This window comes from Syngnathus leptorhynchus, chromosome 5 (genome assembly GCF_054491065.1).
Source record: "Syngnathus leptorhynchus isolate UIUO chromosome 5, UIUO_Slep, whole genome shotgun sequence".
Taxonomy (NCBI): Eukaryota; Metazoa; Chordata; class Actinopteri; order Syngnathiformes; family Syngnathidae; genus Syngnathus; species Syngnathus leptorhynchus.
The window spans coordinates 16,092,884-16,101,973 of NC_141199.1; the positions used below are offsets into that span (position 1 = coordinate 16,092,884).

General features: G+C 38.8%; 1 protein-coding gene across 6 annotated transcripts in view; it reads right to left on the minus strand.

Moving 5' to 3' along the window:
* Positions 1-667, minus strand: part of inpp4b (inositol polyphosphate-4-phosphatase type II B) — a 73,890-nt gene extending 73,223 nt beyond the window's left edge. For all 6 annotated transcript variants that reach the window (XM_085911540.1, XM_085911537.1, XM_085911541.1 and 3 more), the window contains exon 1: positions 423-667. The gene's annotated coding sequence lies outside the window, so the exon portion shown is untranslated. The remainder of the gene's footprint in view (positions 1-422) is intronic.
* Positions 668-9,090: the final 8,423 nt, after the last annotated feature.

Consider the following 9,090-nt stretch of genomic DNA (forward strand, 5'->3'; position numbering starts at 1 on the left):
GTCTCGGTCGCACTCATGAAAACATTTTTTTAGTCTCTGGGAAAAAAATAAACTTCAAAACTCACTCGGGCATTGTCCAGAAATCAATAGGAAACTTGTGACTGAACCTTTGACTCTGTCAATAAAAACATGTCCACATCTTTCTCCTTTGTGGAGTCAGCAAAAAAATAAATGACTTGAATCATCCCAATTGGGTATAACATGCAAATCATTGACGTTTTAATGGGGAATTTGCGTCCCCGTGTGGGCGCCTGTGTGGAAGACATGTTTGGTTTAGAATCTTAAAATCTAAACTTTATATTTTTCAAGGGCAGAGTCAATTCGAGTTATCTCAGTCCTGACCACAAAGATTAAGCCAATAATCACATTTACGTCAAACGTCACAGAAAACAAAGTAATAATAATCCATCACTTTGACCTACCTTTCAATAGTGTCGTATTTCTGTAACTGACATTTTTTTCACTTTTCCAAAGCCATAGAAAATGAATTGATTTGTCAATGTTTCCTGTTTTTTTTGTTTTTTGTTTGTTTGTTTGTTTGTTTGTTTGTTTCTAAACCAGTTGGTCAAACAACTTTCTAATAACCTCATCAGCCAGTGGACCACCGTTGAACTCAGGTTGGTGAAAACACCGTCATAGTGAAAGGGAAAGAAAGTTCTTCTGCTTCCTCAACAGCAGCTGCATGTAATTAGAAATCCCGCTTCAGTCTCTACTCAACCAATCAGAGGATAGAAAAATCAAACGTCATATTTTGACCTAGTAACGAGGTACTGTTTAGTAAATCTGGCATCTGATTGGTTCACTTGAGCTAGATATATTTTTAGCTAGATACCATGCCGGTATATATAACCGCATATTGACCAAAAAAAAAATCCCATAGCTATGATCAAGGTCTGTAACAAAATAACTCAAATAAAATTGAATTAAATTTTAATAAACTTTCTATTATCCAATTTTCCAATGTGTCATGTTTTTTAGTACCTTTATTAAAATACTTTTTATTTCTAATTTCAATTTTGATTAATTTTAAACGTCCACCATTATTTTGCCTTTATATGTTGTTTTGTTGTCACTAGGTTACACAATTGTGTATGGCCACAGCCCAGCAGATTTATCCTCCATCCGTTAAAGCCCAACCTGATCTTTATTTTTCTGTGTGTGCGTGCGTGTATGATTTTGTTTTCTCCACTCGTGTGTAAAAGAGTTACGGCCCAGCTGTCCTGTGTGGAAATAATAATGAATAAGTGCATAGTGAAATCTGATGCATGAGTTGCACACCACCGAATCCATCATCCCTCCTTAATAGATTGTATTTCCAATTTGCTTTCACGCCAGTCTCACTCAGAAACACCTTGCCACTTATTTTGGAAGCAGGCCATACTAAAAGGCAATTTTTTTTTCAACTATCATTTATTTTCAATCCTGTGAAATGACTATTTCTCCGAAAATACAATTTTCAATGATCAATTAGTTTTCAATTATTTTCTCACAAGATTGCGTCTGTTAGGATTATGACTTTTTTCTCTAAATATGATGACGGTCATTACAATTTTTTGGGTTAAACAGTTTTCTCTGTTGGATTATAAAGATTTGATATCATACTTGCTTGCGCTTGTGTTTATTTATACATAGCAATTTTAAATTCCAATTTAGCTTCCGCTATCCTAATGATCTAAAAAAACAAAGGGGAAGCTCATTAAAAGTACACAGGGCCTCTCTCATTAGTGGCCATTGCATAAGCAAATATTTGTCATGTGAACACACATTCACTGCTCTTAATTAATTTTACATCAAAACACTGAGCGTGTGCATGCACGTGAGTGGAGTTGATACATACCGTGAAGAATGCCATCAAAAATAAAAACAGGTATTCATTGTAATTATCTAACTTCGCTTGAGTTCAGACGAAAACGCTGATACCATTTGAACTTAGAGAAATTGCAGTTATTGACTTACTCATGAGGAGGGGGGAAGAAAAAAAAAAAAAAAAAACGCAACTGGCTGAACTTAAAGCACTTTGCCACATTTGAAATAGTGGCAAGCCACTTTGCAAACGGAAATGGGGGCGGATGTGAACTTTGATTTACACTGTCAAATGAATTTTTGGAGTGCTTTTGGTCAAAATGATTATAATCCAACTTCACCTTCTCTCCGCAAAAAAGAAAAGAAAAGTGGAGGAAAAGTCCAAAGGTTACTTGGAGCTCGCTTCCGTGTGCCGCTGAAAATCGAATATCTTTTTACTCATATTTTATTTCAACTAACAAGAATCAAACCATTCCCTTTGCTTTCCCTTTTGTTAAAAAAAAGAAGCTAAATGCTAATGCTAAAAATGCGACTTTCTGGGGTATAAGGAGAAACAGGTTGCGTCCATCCAATTTGGACATGTTAGGACCACCGGAGGAAATAAAAAGAAGAATAAAAAAGCTCGATTAGCAATGCTGCGAAACTGCAGCAGACAGTCTTGCGTCGAATTCCCCTTTTGAAAAGAGAGCGGAACATCCTAGATCAGCCCCAGGCTGCTGTGGGAGACAAGAGGCTCAGTGGCGGGACTACAAAAAAAAAAAAAAAAAAATAGGTCTGGTGAAGAATCTGGTAGGCCCGCAGTGCTCAAGTATAATTAATACTCAACGGGAAGACAAGAACAAGGAGTGGCTGAGTAAAGACTAAAGACAGGCTAAGTATGATTGCAGATTTTAGAAAAACAAAATCCAAATTTCGCTGAAAACTGGTCAATAGAGGGCAATAGAGCGCACTGATTGGATAAATTAGAAAAGTACAGTAGGCCCAATTACAGTACGCCAAGTGAGGAAGAAGAAATTATACCGGATGGCCAAATGATGTCAGCGCATCCGCCATATTGGATGTGGTCAACAAATTAACCGTAAAATCTGCAAATCATCTAAAGTTGCGTTTGAATGATGTCATACAATTAAAAGCAATGGTTTGGTATGACTCCAATGAGTTATGGTGTGACGATACATCTCCAAGGAGCAAGTAGGGCACAACAAATATGGCTGCTGCGTCATCAATGTTGATACAACTTCCAAAGGGCGTCATTCAAGACTATTGACTCGAAGCAGCAGTACGATAGCATCAAATATATGGAGCAAAGTAAATCCTGCTTGGAGGCTAGTCATAATAATTGGGTCCCCCATGCATTTCTTGTGCCAAGTCCAAACTTGCTTAATGAATTTACCTTGACTGGACTCAAAGTTACAAACGCAGTGCCTGTCAAAGAACACCTAATTTGTCCAATTTCTCTGACGGACCCTTTACCCGAGAGATCTTGGCGATCGCATACACCAGCCCCCATGGAGGCCAGAGGATACCTCCGTTCCCTTAATTGCGACTACTGCAAAAAAAACAAAGTCGGGTTTGTAAAACGTCTCAAAGCGGCATATGAGGTGTCTCGGCGTTCTGCGGGCTGTCACTTTCCAGTGTGTGTGTGTTTTTCTGAATTACCAGCGTTGCTAATAAAATAACATTTGTGATGGTGTGGTTAAATGCGGTACATCGGGAATCTTTCTCACGTTAACCTTAGGACAGTGTTGGAATTTCATCATATCTGCTGCAGCCCAGGTTGAAGGCGCCAAATATCTCACTGTAGGTACAATGTCGTTTTCCTTGAGTTAGCCCAAGATAAAGCATCAACACCCTTAGCCCGCTTCCATCCCCCCGCTATCTCCTCGGCCTTATTCCCTGGCCTGTGCTCTAAATCAAACACGGCGGCTTTTTTATTAATAGCCTGTCAGCAGAGTTAACATTTGTTTCATGTGTATTCATCTGAGCAGCTTTTACAAATAGCCCGCCGCTTGTGAACCCGCTCTTGAAATATTGGCCGGGTTTCTTTTTTTTTTTTTTTTTTCCCTCCTCTTCTCATGAATTTCAATGACAGAGGGAATATACCATATGTTTATGTATGGATGAGTGTCTGCAGAGATGCTGCTTTCTGCCTTAGGCTAGGGGGAATAAAAAAAAAAAAAAAATGACCCTTATTTAAAGAGCTCAAAAAGAAGCACAGCACAATATTGTTTGTTCAAATGAAAGGAAATCGGATTGGAATTTAATGCATTTGAGGTGCTGACTAACTGATTTTAAGAAACATAGCAGTCATACAAGTAGAAAGAGAATCTCATCAATGTTTACGTAGGACAGAGAAAGGGAGATCAAACATTAGTTTGCGAATTGTATTTTATTATATGAGATTATTTTTGAATATCATATTATTTATTACATCATAGTATATTAACAAACTAACACAAACCCTATGCAAACTAAAATAAAATAATAATAATGAAAACTAACTGTATAACTGAATTTATAAAGTAAGCCAATTTTTTTGTAAAATAAATAAATAAAAGGTCAAATAGGTCACGTATTGAAAAGCCAGTGGTTGTCCAGCTTGGGCACTTCTAGAGAGAGAGAAACCCAGAGCACTGACAAATAAGAACAGAGGACACAATCTATTTCTATCAGATAAAAAAAAGTAGCCTGATGACAAATGTGCACACTGGCAGAAACAAAAGGAAGGAGGTTGATTTTTTTTTTTTTTTAAGAGGATGGCGGAATGGGAAATAAAAGTGACAAACTTTTGCAAGTTGCCCTTTTCAAAGACAAACACGGCAATGAAATGCATTGTAGATCCAATCAGCGATAGGACTGCACTTCCAATTCTTTTATCTTACATATGATTATTAAACTTTAGACAACTGGAATTTTTATACATCAACACTCAAAGTTGATGTTGACTTATAATATGAGAATTGTCGCGCTACGATAGTTATATGATGAATATTTTTTTTTCCTGGAAGCTCATCATTTTACTAGAACAATTGTTTTAATCAGAGAAAGTTGTATTTTTTTTTCCAGGAAATTAGATTTTATTTATGCCAATAATCAAGTTGCATCTGAATCTATTTTCTTGAAACTGTATATTTAGCATGGGTCTTCATGCGCTTTTCAGGAAGTTGCAGCATAACAACAACAACTTATTCAGTCGAGTCCCGCAACAACAAACTAGTTGGAAAAATGGAAATTATATTGACTGTGCTATCCCGCAAAAACAAAACAGCAAGAAGCCGGTGAGGATGGACTCCCTAGTGTGCGTGCTATTTTTAACAACACCTGGATGTTTATGAATGAGCGTGGTTGCGGTTTGGCCTCATAAACCATGAGAACATGCGTATTCATGATTTATTTGTACATTGTCGACTCGGGGGATGTTGTAAGTGTCCCCGTTATGGTGCCATGTTTGCATTTACATTTTTTGCGGAACAGTTTGGGAAAGATTGCCGGGGACAAATGATAAAAGATAATTGTGTTGTCAGACAAATTGTCTTGCAGTACCCGTTTTCGCCGCAGTGGCGCTATTCAGCAGCCAAGACGGGAAATTATTGTGACCATACACAGAAAACAGAATCCTACAATGTGTTATCGGGATTTTAACACTTTTTGGAGTTTCCATTTGATACATTTTGTATTGTAATTTTCTTATCATTTAGTTTTAATTCTTAAAAACCGGGATTGCCAGCCTATTTCCACAGTATCTCGATCTTTTCGCACAATGATTCGAAGATTCGTTATCCATCGCGGACTTTAACACAGAACCCAGCAACGCGCAATGGAGCGTCGGAAGCCAAACTTTCAGCTACCTCGCAAAGAAACTGAAAGGCGGGGCTGAGGCGACAGCGACGGCGCGGCACATCCATCTCACGGCGAGCAGGTTTTATCTCAGCGCCAACGAGCACTTTCTCACTTTGATGGCCGCTTGGACGCGTTACGCTTGCGGGGCGACGGCCCTAAATCTGGCCCTAATAGACAAGCGCTCGCTCGCCTCCAATGGACTCGGTTGCGTGTACGACTTTCACTTTAGCGCCATAAACTTAAACGTTGTGTTTAGATATACATTTATGACCGATGGCTTATGCAATCTTTAAGATAGGAAACTCAAACTCAAGGCCCGCGGGCCAAATCTGGCACTCTACATTGGTCACATGGACACCATTTGATAATCCAGACCTCATCTTTTCGTTAAAACCTCGCAGCCCCTTGCATGTAAGACCGTTCAGTTCAGTTCCTCTTGAGGCAAGCAGCGACCGTGTTCCATTTTTTTTTAAAGATGCTTAGTCGTTGACTTTTTCCAGCGCTGGCCTGAAGCGCAGCTGGATGCACACTCTTGTAAAATAAAAGCCACAGCAGGGCACAGGGTGGTCCCGCTCGCCATAACCAGCAGTGCAGCGCTTTCGTGATGACGATTGCATTAGCGCTCTGCCACGGTAACGAGTAAGCTTGACTGAATGAGGTCATATTTAGAATTATTTTCCTGACGGGGCATTTGATTTTTATGTCGGCGTGAGAGATGCCAAACAAGAATCATGGCAGAGAATATTCATCAATAACCAATGTTGTTTAGGTCATAAAAAATAGATCTTTTTTTTTTTAAGTATTTTGAAAGATGGAAGCAAAAGTTTGCACAAATCTGCAAACAAATTCCGCTAGGGCCACGCGGTCACTCTAAAATAAGCCACAAAATATTAAAGTGCCAATTATAAAACTTAAATAGAAGTCGCGCATTAGTGACTACGGACGCTATTACCTAGCGAGAAAAATCGAAGGCTTTTCCAACAAGCTCGCTCTCTGGAAAGTTTTTTTTTTTTTTAATCAATAGGCGCTAAATGAATCTCCCAGACGTCCCATAGGTGTTTTTTCCCCTCCATTTTCAAATTTTAGAGCAGGGCAGACAAGTTTGTCTTCATTAAAGCGGTACGTTCCAAATGCCATCGCTGCAGCTGAGGAAACGCCACGGGAAGCTCATTAACAGAACACTTTGGCGAGGTTATCGCCAGGGATGTCATTTGAAAGTAAATATCACATTTGGCTGCTGATTGCATATTTGACCACAAAAAAAAAAAACAAGTGAGCTTGGGGCAGAGGGGCTAACTGCTGTTTTTGGTCTCAAACGGTTTTGGTTGAATAAACACGTATTTGGTCATTACTGTAATATTATTTTGATGTGCTTCAGTACTAGGCAAGACTCTGACTTCTAAAAAAAATATTAATTTAAAAACTTTATTCCCATAATAATTTGTGTGTCAAAAGTGTTACTTTGATTATGAATTCTTCATTAAAAAAATAATCCTGGAGGAATATCTAATTGTAAACCGGCCGCCTATTGTTTTCCACTTTGCGAAGACGACCAATGAATTGAGCACGAGCAGCCGATGCAGTACATAAACAAAAAGTCCCATTCAACCAGGCAGGTAAAGCCGAGTTCAAATCACGGGCAAACGTAAACATTGGCGGGATTAAAATAAAGAAAAGTCAAGTGATCTAGCTGGTGCCAACAGCTTAGCATCGTCAAGGGATGTGGCTCATGTTGCAAAGTCAAGTTGAAATTCTGGAAGTGGTTCTTTCCAGGAGAGCAGATGCTACGCTCCTGACAAGAGTCACTCATGGAACACGTAAAAAAAAAAAAAGTAATATAATAATAAAAAGATTATAAAATATATATATATATATATATATATATATATATATATATATATATATAATTAATCTCTTAAATATATAATTAATCTAGCAATGACCTGAATTGTAGTACAGCGTGAAAGATGATTCGATGACGAAAATAGTTGCTCTCCACCGAGCAGCTCATAAAAAGAGAAACCAGAACCATTCTTTATGACGGGTCGTTAGCTGAGCATTAATTAGTATTAGTTCTGGTCTGGTTCCAAGTGTCCTCGGCAGAGGACGCATCAATTGGCTACGGCGCAACGCAGCCCAATTAGGCCATGCAGGGCAAATGGGCCTCTGGAGGGACCTTTGTTCTCGGCGCTGACGTCGTGGTCTCCATTAAGGCGTCGTGCAAATGCATTAAAACAAGACAAGCCAATGCTGCTGACTGGTTATCGGCTCTAACGCTTTTCATCAAGCAGTAGGAGGAGTTTGTTTATTCGGATCATTTTAAAACTAATCATCAATCTGCCGGTGATATCAGTAGAGGTGTCAAAATTGATCGATTAATCGACAACAAACGCCTGGTATATGAAAAATCGAGTAATCATTCACAATCATCCCAAAGTACCAATTGTTGGATTTGCAAGATGATTAGTGTTAACGAAAACTAAATAATAACTCTGAGATAATGGCACGACTTCATGCTCATTCTGTCTTAGAGTAATTAAAAAAAAAAAAAGGTGGGAAGACAGTGCACACTTTCTAATCTCGCATTTCTTTACTTCGTATCCTTCCTGGAGCCGTCATTTTTTTTTCTTTTCTTGGCAAGGTCCCCACAAAGCAAACGTGATTAACGCAGATGTCTCCGTCACTTTAGCTACATCGAGCAGATTGGACTATGATGTCCCGCGGTTCCCCTGTGGATCACTCAAATGGAATTGCTAAACATTTGGCGTCACTTTGTTATATGAGAGCGTGACAGCTAAGCATATGGCTGCTTTTTCATCCGTTTTCTGTCTTTATTTATATTTACATGCTGTTTTCATGGGACTTAATTGTCAACGGAAGAAGCGCTGTGATTAGGTACATCGTTGGAAAAAAAACTTCCATTTAGACAAGATGGTGGACATTATCGCCGCCTGCCGGTCACAGGTGGATCTGGCATTTGGAAATGATTTCTAATTCCGTATTTTGGCATAATTATTTATTCATCTTTTGTAAGTCTAATTTTCACAGCTCTTTTGCATTTTTTTAAGGTCAACGCATCGACGCAAATGGCAATAGACTGCATTTTTATTATTGGGTGCAGTCTAGCATTAAATTATAATGAGCACGGTGGAGCCTGCAGACATGACACAGCAAAATGCAGATGTGATCTAGCTGAACCATTAAGAAAGTCAAAGTAATCGTATAGGTAAGAGTTGGGAGTCGTATTTACATTTCAGCCTGGAGGAGCAGCATTCCAAGAGCAGCAACAAAGGCGATGTTCGGTACCTCAAACTACAGCGCTATCTAGTGGCCATTTCTGGTAAGACATGTAGAGAATAACACGATATTAATAATAAATATGATGGTTTGTAGTAGCCGTCCAAACAGTGTGAGAAGAACATTTATCAACAAAAACAGCAGACACAC